This window comes from Micropterus dolomieu, linkage group LG23, assembly GCF_021292245.1.
Source record: "Micropterus dolomieu isolate WLL.071019.BEF.003 ecotype Adirondacks linkage group LG23, ASM2129224v1, whole genome shotgun sequence".
Lineage (NCBI taxonomy): Eukaryota > Metazoa > Chordata > Actinopteri > Centrarchiformes > Centrarchidae > Micropterus > Micropterus dolomieu.
Genome location: NC_060172.1, coordinates 2,191,063 through 2,207,160, shown reverse-complemented (window position 1 = coordinate 2,207,160; position 16,098 = coordinate 2,191,063). Strand labels below are relative to the sequence as shown.

Sequence of the window (16,098 nt, the reverse complement as noted above, 5' to 3'; positions counted from 1 at the left end):
GGGGGGGGGGGGGGGGGGACTTACTTTCCCACAGCAGTGTCTTTCCAGCACGGAAAAAAAGATAAACAGAAAGAAATTCACTTATGTCCTTTTTCAAACTTTCCACCACAAGTAAAGATCGTCTCAGGAGACACAATCCAGGTGAAGACACCTTACAGAGCGAAAGAAAAATAAACCACGAGCCAAAAGACATCCAAGTGCTCGTCTTTTAGTTTTTTAATTTATGTTCCTCAGTTTAAAAACTCCATTAAGTGGAGAAGAAGAAGTCCAGCTGCAGCTCCAGCAGTCCTCCAGGTGTCCTGCGGTTAAAAGGTGAGCGTTAGAGTGACGGCAGGGCAGCCAGCGGCGGGACGAGCTGAGGCTGCGCTGCTGCTGCTGCTGCTGCTGCTGCTGCGACTGCTGCAGGTCGATCTGATGGGAACGTTTGCTGCATGCTGCCTGAGAAGGTCAGAGGCGAAGGGAAGGGGAGGACGTCTTAACAAAGAGGAGGGCCCTTAATGATGTCTCTGCCCACCTAATGTGGAGGACTCACATAGTAAAAAGAAACGGCAGGAAGGTGGCACTCGAGCAGCACACAGGGAGTCGACCTGAAACCACAGTCGGGGCTATGGAGGTCAATTAATGCCAGAAATAGTTCACTGGTTTGTCTATTTCAATCACGAGTCTGGTGTTTAATATTTCAGGATCAAGGCTGAGAAAATAAATTCATGCTTAGAGAATGAGACGACTTCGCGTAGTTATGATTAGTCAGCCACAAAAACAAAGAAAATGACAACAAGCAAACAAATCTATAAAAAAGGAGGAAAACAAAAGAAATTTAAAACAAAAGCAAAGGTGACATAAAGACAAAAAAAGAGAATGTGACAAAACAAACACTACAAGTAATTCAGACAACACAGCTTAAAGACTATGGGGGGTGATTAGTGCCAAAAATACGGCCCGTCCTCTTGGTGGGCCTTATGTTAATGTTGACAGTAAAAACAACTGTTAATATTTTTCTTTAAAGTTTTTTTGTGATTGTAATATAAAGAACTTTGTGCATGTAAGTGATACATAAATAAAGTTTACTGTTATTACTCTGAAGAAGATGATAATGATAAAGACAACACAAAAACAAACTAAAATACTAAAATACCTTTTTCTGATCCCTATAAACATTTTACAACAAATCCCTTTATTATGTAACAAATTAATCAATGTTAAATGTCTAAAAACAAGCAGACCGTACAAAGAGCACACACACGAAAATTAGCAGAACTTTTTTTTGGATCAAAGATCTGACTTTTGGTAAGACATACTGGACACAAAAAATATAAAAAAATAAATATATATAAAAAAAAAACTAAAAAAAAACCTTAAAAAAAACAAAATCTCAGTGACACAAATTTTATTTTACAGGCAGACATTTGTGTTAGTTTATTATTAGAAGTTTATGAAAAGTGAATGGCACAAGTCTCTTCTGGTGACTTTATGGCCGTGTTAAGACTCGGAGGTATTTCCTGTTTGAAGCTCTTGCTGTGTGATGCACAGTGACAGCTGGTTCGACTCCGGGCCATCGCTGCCCTTTACATGCCCACTGAAGACCTGAGAGTCAGGTGTTCTGTCTCAGGTATAACGCTCAGCCTCCTGACACCAAGCTGGTCATGAGGTCACAGACATTTGGTTACGTCTCAAGGCAGCGGGTGAACTCTGAAACTACCTTTGTCATTTTTCATGTGAACAACCATGTACAACTTTCTTTACTTGAATAATGTGCAAAGTCTTGGTTTATTCTGTCCCAATACTGCAAATTTTAATTTAACAATAAATGGATTTAAATCCTCTCAACATAATCCACACTATTTTTATTTATTCATACCTATTCTGTCACATACTGTAGGAATACTGCATGTGCAGTTTGTCCACACTTCTACTCATATTTTTATATTTTCTACTTGCCAACTTTTTATTATTTCTATGTCTTTAATACTTTGTTTTGCATGGATCAATAAAGTATTTATGATTTTGATATTTCTGAACACCCTGATAGGGACTTTATGAGGGACATTTGAGTTTTTAAAGGAATTTAAATATATTTCTAACATATTTATTATGTTGCCTACATGTCATCAGGTTGAAACGCCACCTACAAATTGAGGCATTCACCAACTTTCTCAGTTGCCTATAACAGCCTGTACAGGCCAACTGTTTTCTGTGTGAAGGTCAGATTTCCTGCGAAAAGCAACTGTCTTACATAAACTATGACGTTTCTGTACGCAATATTACAGCAAATCATGTGAACCACAGTGTCATTTTGTGTTTTAGTTGGTTTAAACTAGATAATGTGAGCTTGCCTGCAGTGATGTGTGTGATAACTTTCATCGACCACTTGATCAATAGAACAAAATATAAACTTAGTGATGAATAACGTAAGTAGTGTAGGCGCTGTAGCACAGATACAACCTGGAGGAGGAACTGGTCTAAACGACTGTATTAGTATAACATTAAGTTAAATGTATGTTGTTAATTTAATAGTAAACTGTAAGTTTGATATTAATATATTCATTATGCTACTATATTCAATATAATTTCAAATAATAGAATATAACTTACCACTAGTTTAATATTAATTAAAAAATTTTATTCATTGACTTTGTGCAAGAAAAATGCTCCAGGCTACATGAGAGTCTCCGACCTTGATTTTGATCAGGCTACTAACTCGTCAATAATCAGAACCGTTTATGCAGAACAACAGAGTTCAACATTTATAAAGTTTGTTGCAGCACATCAAACTTTTTTTAATGCCGCTCCATCCAGGCTGTGATTGATCTGTTCACAAAAACTGACACTGACGAGAGCATCGGCTTTATGAAAAGTTGAATTTGTTTCAATAAAAAGCACCGATTTAGCTAAATAGCCAGCTAACGTTAGAATTCTCCCTGTTGTCTTCAGTCTTACAGATTCAGCTGCTGGCGGCGCATCTCGCTCTGGTTTTTCAGGAACGGGGCTGTTCAAAGTGGCCACAGAGCGACCGGTCCACCGGGTTAATCCCGTTACTCCTGATCGCCACTCCTATGTTTTGGACGATTAGCATTGCGAGTCTGGCGGGGTGGGAGATTACGGTCAGTTGTATTCTTAAATCATTTTCCGGTTCTATTATTTGGAGCGTTTAAGAGTGAAATAGGCGCTCGGTACAGTTGCTACTCACTGCCTGTGTAGTATTTTTGGCTATGCATTATAAAGAAATACGTTCACCTGCACTTTTAGCAAACAAACTTTTGAACAAACAGGATTTTCACATTGAAAAAAATATCTTCAAAATTTAATACCTTGTTAAATGGCGATTAAGACTTTTTAATGGCCTTAATTTTCGCAGAATTGATTTATTACCTTTTAAGACCCCGCGGACACCCTGATATAGGAACCTTTATAATTAAAAAAATATCATCTTAGTGTTGCAATGAAATGTATTGCTCTGAGTCTCTAAATAGTTTTCAAATAAATATAGCAACTTCTGATCAACCCATACCCATTTCACGCTTTAATAACTAATTTAAATAAGACCCTCCCACGTCCAGGTTATGCTCCGCCCCTTTCAGAGTACAACATTTGCTGCTCTTGTCTTCCATAAAAAGCTGCCGAGTTCAGTTTGAAAATCAGTAAATACAAAATAAATTTTGCAAACAGCAGCCAAATATTGGAAAACCTTTGATGTCATTTCAGGCGAAACTAAATAAAACATCCGACAATGTTTGGTAACTTTCCGACAATCACGTCCAATTTACTTTTAAATGTTGTCGACGTAGTTAATTTAAAGCACACTGCCATCTTCACTATGATAAGCTCAGAGTGAGCATTAGGTCAGTCCGTGGGTTCAAGTCCAGCACAGACCCGTCTCTGAACCAATCAATGGCTGCCCACTGCTCCTAATTAGGATGGATTAAATGCAGAGAACAGACAAATATCCCCTCAGGGACCAATAAAGTATAAGATAAGAAATGTCTACCATGTGCACATCAGATGAGGTGAAGCGTTCATGATACACATTAGCGCTGATGTCAGTTTGCTCTCTCCTTGCTGTAATTAACTGTTATCCTCTTTAACCTCATTCTCATGTTCTTTAACACTTTTATTTCCATCCGACGCTCGACCGCAGATCTTAACATTTGATTACAGGAATCTAATCTAATCTGATCTGATCGTGTTAAGTCCGGCTCTGGGTGGAAACATTCCTTGTGTTTGTGGATCAAACAGCTTCAGACCACCAAAGCTGTCGCTGCTCTGTGGCTCAGTTCGCTCTTATGTAACCTCTCGTACTGGGCTGCATTTATTAGCCTGATGAAATAAAAGAGCACAAAATACAGCTGAAGCCTTGGCAATTAAACAGGAAGCAGGATTTTCTCCCCAGTCTGTCCATCACTGTGGTACAGATCTACATCATGATACGTAAACCCGGTCATCTCAGTCACCCAGCACCCAATACTACTTAAACAATAATAAATAAAAGTCTTCATTATGTTGGTTCTGGTCTGCAAAGTGAAGCCAGTGCAGAAGTAACTTAAACCTGCGTCCTCACCAGCAGCCAGCAGGGGGCGACTTAAACCTGCGTCCTCTCTATCTGCCAGCAGGGGGCGCCTTAAACCTGCTTCCTCTCTAGCAGCCAGCAGGGGGCGACTCCAGCGGCTGCAGAAAGAAGTGTGATTGTATAGAAGTCTATGAGAAAATGTTTCTACTTGTCAGCTGATTTATTCCCTCAGTAAACACTTTCCTGATGAGTTTATGGTCTCAGTCGCTAGTTTCAAGTCTTCTTCAACACAGCATGATGTTCATTTAGTAAATTATGGTCCCATTTAGAGGAACAGAGACCAGGAAGCAGGGGAGGCTTTAGGGCGGGGCTGCCCACTATGTGTAAGATTTGAAAATTCGTGACTTTGGTGACTCCTACTAAAAGCAAATAGCGAAATAATGCGATACGTTGGCATTCGATCACAGGACATTTGCTGGATTTATTTCACTTTGCAAACTGCACTCGCCAAATTTTTGTTGAGACTTTCTCTCGTCACTGTCTCTATTTCATAAGTTTTGGTTGTAAATTAGAGCTGCAATGATTAGTCAATTAATAGTTGTCAAGTATTAAATTAATCATCAACAATTATGATAACCAGTGTCCAAATTCTCTGATTCCAGCTTCCTTTGCTCCTCTGTGACAGTAAACTGAATTTATTTGGGTTATGGACAGAACAAGACATTTGAGGACGTCACCTTGGGCTTTGGGAGACACTGATTGATATTTTTCACTATTTTCCATACCTAAAGACTAATTGATTAATCAAGAAAATAAGCGACAGATTAATCGATAAGGAAAATATTAATAATCGTTGGTAGCAGCCCTATTGCAGCATGCACGCTAAGGGAATCTGTGTGAATGTTTTGTTTCTCCATATAAGACAATGGACTCACTACAAATACAAGATGAAGAAGAACTGACTCTCATCAGAAAAGTCCCATTCTGTTAGTAAAAAAACTTTATCAGAGTTAATTAGAAAAGTAATCATGTGAAAAATGCGCGCATGGCGGCTTCAGGAGTTTCCTGAGTTAACCTCCACGCCTTCGCTGCGTTCTAGAGAGCAAACAGCAGTAAGTCAGACAAACACTGCGGGCAGCAGCGCCATTCCCCTCCACCGCTCTGACTGACACGTGTTGAAATATCAGCAATATGTTCCAGCTGTCGCCTCCGACAATTAAAAACAGAACTCCGAGAGAGAAAACCGGCCCAACACTCACACACAGAGGGTCTTACCTCTGACATCTGTGTGGAAATCAGTTGTGGGGGGAAAAATGTTTGCACGAGCAAACGGCATCAACATTTCACTTCTGGAGAATTATGGGTACTTGTACACAATTTTTATATGCCAGTACTATGTTCATGCTGAGGTCAAAGCATGTTTAGAAACAACAGCCTTGATGGATATTACTTACATTTCAGCCGGTCAACTTCTTTGTGATGCAGACTTTAACACGCAGATGTGTTTTTAGTGGGTTCAACAAAAGCTGATTAAACTGGGCTGAAAGTATAAAGCAGTGATGCCAGTACTGGGGTGGGGTAAATAAAACACTATGGCTGCCGCAGTATGCACTACATACTGCGTTTAATAAGAGTACACAGTACAAAACTGTTATATGGATTTATTTTGCGGTATGCTAGCAGAAGTAAACAACAGGAGGAGATAGAAGTAGAAGTTTCTAAATTAATCTTGTGTGAGGAGCTGCGTTCGTCCTACTACCTGCTTATTAAGCCTCTTAAGCAAATTGTTTAAATTGAAAAGACAGCAACGTTAACCTGTCAGCGAGCAACACAACATACACAGTCTAAATGTGATAGAGTTGTATTTCTTGTTATCAGGGACAGAGCGCAGTACGTGAGGTAGGCTGGTCTTTTGTTTGCATACTGAATCCTCCATTTAGGCCACATCGGTACATACTGCAGTATTTGTCGGAGGTTTCCAATACAGCCTGTGTGTACCACGAAAAAACATAGTTAGCACCTGAAGAGAAAGGCTGGAATAGATCACAGAACATAATGAATAAATGGGGGAAATTTCCAGCTTCTGTCGCTGAAAGTGCCAAAATGTACAGCGTCATCCGTTTTGAGCCTGATCGTTGACTAATGAGGTTAATTACTGTTCCAGTCCCTCCAGGATGATCACAGCAATTAACACAAATTCAACAAATCCCTGTGAATTAAGTGCAACTTGCAATTTCGACCAATCAGTTTTCACTGCAAAAAAAATAATAATAATAAAAGGACCAAAAACTTTGCAACTTTTTTTTTTTTTTTTTTTACTTCCGTAAAATGAGACATTTTAGGCCGCAACAATCACAAAAAAAGACCCACGAAATCCTGGAGCTGTTGATTGTTCCAATAAAGAGGATTTAGTTCTAAAATTAGCTAAACAGGCAGACCGTCACTGTTTCAGAAGGGGCAGGGCGGCGAGAAGTGAGAGTAAGGTTAGCAATGATAATCAGTGAAACCTCCCCTCTGCCTTAAGCTGAGTGTGGACACACATAAAGCATAAAGGGCAGCATGAGAGTCCGAGGGTTAGCCCAGCGTGCGCTAACAAAATGTTTAGCTAACGTTGCAGGCGGCCTCCGGGGGTTTCAGACGGGCAGCGCTCCTCGAAAGAGGTCTTTCAAATGCCCGGAAGAGAAAAGATGACTTTTCTTCTGGGGGGAAATCCTATGAATGGATGTAGATATTTATCAGGGCTTCCCTACAGTTTGTTCTCTGACTCAACACTAAGTCGACTGGCTGAGTTTAGTCAGGCTGTTTTCAATTTACTCAATTATCTCAAACATTCAGCCTTGGCGACTGCAGTCTATTGATGCATCCTTGATTTTTTTTTTTTTTTACCCAGAAATAGCAGCTCCACTGTAAAGTTCAGTGCATGAACATAAAAAGCACACAATGAACACATTATTTGTTAAATACGCAGGCTGCCAACACGAGCTCTGGATGTGGTGATGCAACAAACCTTCCTGCTGCTCTTTTCATTCATTACGGATCATAAACAGAACCCATTGTTCCTTTCCAAGTCATCGTTTGGTGCATTAAAGTCACCATTTTGATGGTGAATGGTGAATTGATTGGTGCCAGGGAGAATCATGGGAGCAGTTTTCCCCCCAGTTTGTCTGCAAATTAGTCAAGTTCCTTCCAGTTTACGAGCTCCTCCAGTTGGACTCGATTCGGGAACACAAAGTCCAGGCAGAGTTTTAATCCACCAGAACAAAAGGAAGAGTGTCTGGGATCAGCGGTGAGGAAGGCTACCTGTCCTCCACCCCCCCCCCCCCCCCCCCCCCCCCCCCCTCCACCTCCTCCGATGCCCAGCTTGTGCAGCGCACTGTGAAAGCTACTTTACCTGCAGGTAAACAGGTACAAGGGGGAAAAAAAGGATTTTCCTGGCTGCCGGCAGCATGTGGGGTCCGAGCCAGGAAAGCTGTTTCAGATTCTTAGAAAATTGCTGCGTCTTGGCAGAGCTCGACATACACAAAACAAAGGTACGTACTGTTACCCCCCCACCACCACACCGCCGTGCTGCACACCCCGTCAGGTCAGCCTCCCCAGATCCCTTTAAAAACAAACAAACCTTTTAAAAAGATCAAAATCCTTACATCATCATAGATCAGTCTATTAGTTGATGAATCTGCAGCTATTTTTGACCATTTATTAATTGCTTGTCTTGTTCCGGCTTCACCAACGTGAGGTTTTGCTGTTTTTGGACTGTCTTAGGGGGCTTATTTGATGTAACAGGGAGACGTAAGACAGGTCTAGCTTGGACTCATTAGCTGACCCCACAAGTGACCTTCCAGCTCTGGTTATTCATCTCACAAAACTGTCCTTGTTAGGGAGACAACCGTAAGACTGATAAGGCAGACGGCTCAGGCGTCAGGTTAGCATATATCTGTGTTCTCTGGGAATCTGGCAAGGTTGAGTCTTACAACTCATGAGTAGGAGGGGATTCCAATCTGACGAAGCAGTGGAGTCTAAACGTCACATAGCTTTGTTGCTCTAGGTTAAGGCCAGGGCCGTAGGTATAGACAGTGCAGTCTGTAGCAAGCAGTATGCTATAAGGTATACAGTAAAATATAAAATAATAAAATAACTGATTCCACAGATTCAACTGAATGAATTTAGTTTTATTTTCTTTGGTATTCGTGTCACATAGCCCACATATGCAGTGACGATTGCTGGGTAATATGTAAATTAATGCCCAATCTTAAACTTCTATTTGATCATGTGACAAGACTCCAGAAACCGGGTGAAAAGTAAAATCTGATCAGTAGACCAGCAGAGCACACGTGCAAGCCAGCAGCCATGCCGTCCACACATAAAAGCTGTTTCAGGAAGAGACAAGAGAGAAAAGAACCGGAGGAGAGGGTCGCAAATGAGAAAAACGACTTCGCTCAATGCAGGCTCGTCGGATGCCTTTCAGATTGGTGAGTAACTTTACGAGTGTTTTTTCAGTGGATTTGGTGCGGCTGTTTTAAAGGCTGTTATCATTTCATCAACTGGTCCAGGCACCACGGCGGAGAGGATATATCAAAATGTTCAATAAATATTCAATAAATGGACTTAATTGTTTTATTAAGATGTTTATTTTGTTGAGGAATAAGGACTGAAAAAAGCTTTTACTGAATTTTACTCGTGCATAATTGTTGACAAAGTGTTTTGAATGTTCTACCTCAGATTTGTGAAGTGACCCACGGTTTGGCCTCAAGTGTCGCCCATAAAGAAAAGTTTAAAACCTCAATTAACCATCAAGTTTTTTCCACTTTCACTCAGAAGCAAAAATCAGCCTTTAAACTTGAAAGAAATAATTTATCATCATAATTATCGATCTCGAAAGATATGAAACTTTTTATCGTGTTAACATTTTTGGCCGTATCGTCCAGCCGTAGCCATGTAACAAATATCCATGTAGAACGCAGCTAAAAAACATTAAACGCAGTCTGACAGTGTAAAGAATACTTCACGAGAAGCAACACCAAAGGTTTGTACTTTGGTTTGATAAGATGTTGTTTGACCCGTTGAAGCTCCTCACGTTTGTGAGCGCTCCACCTTCCTGTGAATAAGGCGAGTGTAACGATTTAAAGTTTAGGGTCTAAATGAAGAGTTTCTGTGAAACAAAGTGACCTCAGACTCCGTTTAATGGCGGTTTGTGCAGCAGCTGTGTGACTCGCAGTAAATCAGGATGGAGGCCGGGCTTCAAAATGATGGAAAAGTGCGAGCAGAGGGGAGGAGAGGCGGCGGCGGCGGCGGCGGCGGGAGGGGGGGCAGGATGATGGATGATGATGATTGAGGGATGATGAAGAGACCATGAGACGTCTCGCTCATTCCCCTCTCAGGGGTGGCCTTCCTCTCTCTCATTTTAACCTCTGGCTTACCTTCGACCCTCCTCCTCCCCGGCTTCACTCGGTGGCGACACATTTTGACGCAAGAATCCAGGAATGTACATTTTTGGGTTTTTCTTGTGATGGACAGAAACTCCTTCTCCCTCCCTCCCTCTTGTTTTACTCACTCGCATTAAACAACACGCCCACCGCAGGAGCACATGCTGCTCCACCGCTGTGCGACCACAAACAGTAACTCTCTGCACTGAAAGCTGCAGCAGACATATTCTCAGAGGTTTTTCTGCTCCCCGGCCTGACCCCGTGACCAGCTGACATAAACATGAAAAGTGCAGCCCACAAAAACACGGAGTCACAAGCTCGGGCATGGGACCCCTGTTTAGGGTCGCTTTATGTGCAGATTGGGCCGTGTGGGATTTCTACAGCGTGACATGTAAACAGGGTTGGGCAGTATTTAGGATACATATATTTAAAAAACATTTGTAGCTGATAAAAGTTGCTTCATACTGGGTATCAAAATACGTGTAATAAGTGTTTTGTATTTTGTAGTTTAAAAATACTAATACTTTGTGAGAAGTCTACATCATAAAAACGCTGCCTCTGATTGGTGCCTTCTCAGTAATTTGCTTAGACTTGTTTAAATCAGAACAGAAAATTGACATGAATTAAAAGGTCAAGGTGTGCAGTTTGGGGGGGTAATAAACATAAGTTTGTCAAGAGCAATTTTTTGAAGGGGGAACAAATAATACAGCCAAACTGTACGTGTGTCAGATTTATGTCTACGGAGGTCTATTGTTAGTGCAGCATGGAGACTGCAGAGTGAATCAACTCCGCCCAGTGACAGGAATCAAGTGAACCCACCAGTTGAGTGGTAACTAACTGGTTTTACAATGTAAACATCTAAAAACTGAAGCAACCTTGCTCTGTTAGGGACTGTGAGCTGAAGGGGAAACTACTAGCAAAGATTCAAAGATTCTCATTAAATGATGACGTTATTTTCTCTGGAGCTGTCAGAGAACACAGATCTGTGGGAGAGATTCTGCAGAAAGTTTTGAACATGAGCAGAAAAAGCTGCTGAAACACAGGAGCTGTTAAAGTCCAGGAGTTTCTAACTGAATTACAATTAAATCATTTCTCATTGAGGTGAAAAGGAGCCACATTTAAAGAGGTCACTTCCCCAAACAAAGACACAAAGAGGACGGAAGACGATGATGTTAAATAAGTTGATCTACAGGAGAAACTGATCTGAATCTGTTTTTACATGAAAGAAAAACAAGGATTTAATGAATAAAACCCCCCAGAAAAATGAAACAGCTGTAACGACTTAATATTAGGCCTAGTGGTGAACTACATGTTAAATTATAATACATATAGTAACTATATCGCCCATACTATGAATTTAACATAATCCTTAATTTTAGAATATTATATAGAAAATATAAGAATATTTTTCAGTGACTGAATGTTGACAGACACGGTTTTCATCAACGTGCCGTCACATCAGAAGGAGCCAGCGAGTTACAAACAACATATCATACAAATCATATCAAACAGCAAAAGCAAAAGTCATCTTCATTCCTGAAGCCGTTCGGATTAAAGCTCCATGTTAGCGCGGCGTGAAGCGCAGGAACGAGGCGCCTGCAGTCTGCGTTTCTGGGCGACTTCTGCAGATGTCCCCTGATGGGTGTACATAATCTGCTGGTGTGTCACTCTTGGGTCCCACTAAGGCAATTACATCCCTGCGCTTAATTAGATCTGATTATGGTTAGCGCCGCGCTGCCAGCAAACTCATTAGACAGTAAGTACATTTACTCAAGTACTGTACTGTACAAATTTGAGGTACTTGTACTTTACTTATACTAAAACAAGTAAAAATACATTTTTCAAAAAGTTTGAAAAAGAGTCCAGTCAGAGATTTACAAGAAATAAGTAAACAAGAATAAAGTTAAAAAGTTATGAGAGGAAAGTTTTGATATTTACAAGGAACTTCTAATATCAAAGTTTTATTATTTTGACAATAAAGTTAAAGATTTATGAGAATAAAGTCAAAAGTTTGCCCTGCCAAAAACGTGAAGGTTATGAGAAAAGTGAGTGGTAAAATTTAAAAAAGTAAACAAGGAGTAAACTACAAAAAACAAGTTAAAGATTCATGAGAATAAAGTTTAAAAGTTATGAGAAAAGAGTTGTGATATCTACAAGAAACAAGTTGTAATATTTTGATAAAAAGTCAAACATTAATGGGAAGAAAGTGAAAAGATTGCCCTGCCAAATAGTGAGAATGAATTTAAAAAGTTTTGAAAAGAGGTTTGTGATATTTTAAAGACTAAAGTCAGAGATTTACAGGAAAGAAGTTAATGATTCATGAGAATAAAGTTAAAAAGTTATGAGAGAAAAGTTGTGATATCTACAAGAAACAAGTTGTAATATTTTGAGAATAAAGTTAAAGATTTATGAGAATAAAGTAAAAAAAAATTGCCTTAAAAGTCCGAATCGTTCGAGAAAAAAGTCGGGATATTTTTAGAAAGGCAAAAAATTTACGGAATTGGAAAAAAACATTTTTGAAAAAGTTAAAGATCAATGATAAAAATAAGAAAAACAAAACGCCTAAAAAGGAAAAAAAGGATGAATATTTTAAGAACAGACCGTCCTCTTCCTCACGGTTCGTATCCGTGCACACACACCAGGATGTAAACAACAAAACAAACAGCCTTTTATTTGTTTACTCTGCTCGTGTGACTCACCTGTTTCAGAGCTCGTCTCCTGAGTATCATGAATCCACTGAAGAGTAAAATACTTTCCTCGCTCCTCTGAGGAGAAGACTCGCTCCTCTGGTGTCCTGGAGATTTGCCGGAGAGTCTCTCTCCTTCTGCTCCGGCTGTGAAGCCTCCTAAAGCTTTATAAATAAAAGCAGAGCCCTCCTGCTGACATCACACGGAGGTCATCACCATCATCACGGTAGCAGCAGCAGAAGAAGAGTCCACGAGGCTGCGTAGTAATTAGATGGATGAACTTACTCACTCTATCTGCTCCCTCCCACATCCCCTTTCCTTCGTCCTTTCCTTCCCTCACAAACACACCACGAACTTCAAACTCTAAACTAACGACACGTGTGGCGGCTCGTCCTCGTTTCAGGTCTCCGGGCCGGTAGATCTCGTGTTTTCCAGCAGCCGTGGTTTCTGCGGTTTCTTTTACTCTCGCTCTTGTGACAGATTGATCCTCCTCGGTGTTTTTCACTCCTCTGCGCGTCACTGAGGCGCAGCGGAGAAAAACCTCCACGTTAAATTCAACCCTTAAAGTGTTATTTCTGCTAAACTAAACTTTACTTGGGCAGATTAATGTCATAATTTAAAAGCCGATTATGAAAACAGAGTTCACACACAGAGCAGTCTGTGTTTTTGTCTCTCGTCTCTGTTTTCGTTTTCTCAATTTAATTCTACTCTATTAAGTAATGACCCCCTGCTGCCAGACCTGTGTTTGACAGACCGGAGGCGGGAGGAGGAGGGAAAAAAAAGAAAAACCTCGCCTAAACATGATAGTAGTGGTTTGGTTCGTCACGCCTGCCTGGCCCTGCTTGCGTAGCATCCAACCTGATCTCCAACACGACAGCAAAGCGCTCTAGTTTCCAGTCTGAGGTTCTCTATGTTTAGCAGAGGGTCGTGGTTTTGGTTGTGAGCGGCGGGTCAAACACTCCTTCATGAGTGAGTCGAAGCCAGACGCTGCCCGTGCAGCAGCATTCACTGCTCAGCAACACCTCGTGTTCCTGGAAGAAGATCTAAAAACACAGCAGAGAGACAACAAGATCATCAAGACAAATTAAAGCACTGCGTTCAGATCTGTAGAAGCTACGGAGGTGTCACTCAGCAGGTTTCCAACCAAACGTACTGCGAGTTATAACACAAATTAATGCAAGTTTCCATCCACTACTGTTCATCGAGATAAACAGCTGGTGGAGTTAAAGGCTAACTTGTGTATTTTCAACCTGGACACTGTGTTTTTGTGTCTGTGTGACTAATTGGGATAACATTTAAATTCAATGCAGTTCTGCAGTCGGCCGCTTGTTTTTGCCACCAACAGGCTCAGATTGTTATTACAAATGTCTGACAAGATTATGGAAAGAATCCCTACAGGGATAAACTTTTTTTTTTTTAGAAGAGTAAAATTGTTTTTGTTTAACCGAAAACAGTCGATATAACTCTCTCATCAAAACCACCAGACTCCATTCACAAAACAGTCATTTTACCTAGCAGAACAAGGCAGTTGCTGGTCAACCGCTGCCTCGCTCGGTTAGTTTGTTTCTTTTATTGTTTGACTTTGGTGTTTTTGTTTGTTTGTGTTATTGTGTGAGTTTTTAAAGCCACACATAAACACAAACTAACTAACTGATCGAGGCAGCGGTAGACCAGCAGCTCCAGTGTTCTACCATGTAAAATTACTGTTTTTGTGAATGGAGTCTGGTGGCTTGTTTGAAACAGATACCGCAAGTCACAAACAATACAACCTGTGCATATAAACACGTCAATACGATGAAAGGGAAAACGAATAATGATATTTATTAATCAACTGTTTAACAGTTGATTTGTTGGTACATACAGAAAGAAATCCAGTCATATTCAGTAATAACAGAAACAAAAACACCAAAGTTTGTTCAGTGACGACTCATCGTCCTCCTCATGCCCTTCAACACACTCATCATCATCATCATCATCTCTCTGGAACAGAAAGCCACTCTGACTCACTTCATCCCCAGTAAACTGTCCAGAGGACGAGATGAGGAGACTCACTTTTCCCAGCGTGGACGCAGATGATGGAGGCAGCGACCCGTCTGCTCTTCATCCACACAACCTGAAACCTTCAAACTGCTGCATCAGCAACTAGATACGGGATGTGGAGTCTCTGATATTTGATGCTCTGTACCGTTAACATTTACTTGGTGCAGTGGTTAGCACTGTTTCCTCACAGCAAGAAGGTCGTGGGTTCAAACCCCGGTTACCCCGGCCTTTCTGTGACCTGCGCTTTTTGCCGATTGTCAGCTGGGATTGGCTCCAGCCCCCTGCGACCCTGTACGCAGGATAAGCGGTTGACGATGGATGGATCAATTTACAGGTGTAATGCATGACAACAGTATTGTATGGGCATTAAAACAAAGTAGACAAAGAGAATATGGTGGTCAAAATGTTGTAAGAAAATAAACACTGTGGAGAATCAAAAAAAAGATAAAAACATGAGAAAAGAAAAAACACCACATTTTATTAGGAAAAAATGAGATTAAAGATAATAAAAAAGACGTTCCTCAGATCGGTGTGTTGATTGATCTTGGGTATGCAAGTGATCAGTGATCAGTGATCAGTTTTCTCGCAGTGATCAAGTAAAATAATCGTTTGTTTTAATTCAAAGTATGAAGATGACACAAGTTTGTAACTGAGACAACCACAACACTGTAGTTATATCACCTATAACTAATAAGGAACTTAAATTTGTGAGTTGAAACAAAGACAATCTATTAAGTTGAGTTAACTTGCATTAAACTAGTTTAATGTTTAACTAATGAAAAGTCTTTTCAGTGTACAAGTCTCTTCCTCCTGTGAGTCTTTTGGTAGAACCCACCTTCACATCCTCACATAAACAATATTGACTGAAATATGACATTGATCATCATTTTAACATGTTAGAATCCGTAAAGGCCCTATTGTCTCTCGATTGGATGTCTAATTCATTTTGAATCACGGCCTTAACTTCAACTACTGCCAAGTAGCAACACTATTGGACTGCCCGGGTGTGTTTTCTTACAAATATGTGAAAGCCGCAGCCTGAGAACAACAAAAGGCTGCACCATAAAGTTCACAGCTCATATCAATAAAAAATATCCAACATCAGTCGAGTAGCATTTATCAATATTGTGCATAATCAAACATCAGGACTAAACAAAAATCTTCAACAAGCACAAAGCCAAAAATGTCAGAGCAAAAAACTAGTTCTCTGTTTAATGATTTGTCAACCTGTTCTCACTTCCAAGTCGTCACATATCGCCACATGATCCGTCGGCGTCGGTCTGCAACGCACTGGGTGATGCCAACCTTTTTTTAACGCAAAAGGTTGGTGTCGGATATTTACCAGAGAAGTCAGAGTAAGCAGGTGGAAGCAGAGCCAGAAACCAAGAGACTGGTGTTCGTTTCCTGTGTGAAACAAAAAGTCAACTTATTTAACTTCCACAGG

General features: G+C 40.6%; 1 protein-coding gene across 3 annotated transcripts in view; it reads right to left on the bottom strand.

Moving 5' to 3' along the window:
* pthlha (parathyroid hormone-like hormone a) overlaps nt 1-16,098 on the bottom strand; it is a 177,551-nt gene that overhangs the window by 7,595 nt on the left and 153,858 nt on the right. Inside the window, exon 1 of one of the 3 annotated variants that reach the window (XM_046038762.1) lies at nt 12,627-12,811. The exons of 1 other annotated variant lie outside the window; for it this stretch is intronic. The gene's annotated coding sequence lies outside the window, so the exon portion shown is untranslated. Of the gene's footprint in view, nt 1-24; nt 720-12,626; nt 12,812-16,098 lie in introns of those variants that run through there. One more of the 3 variants, XM_046038760.1, reaches the window with a different exon arrangement.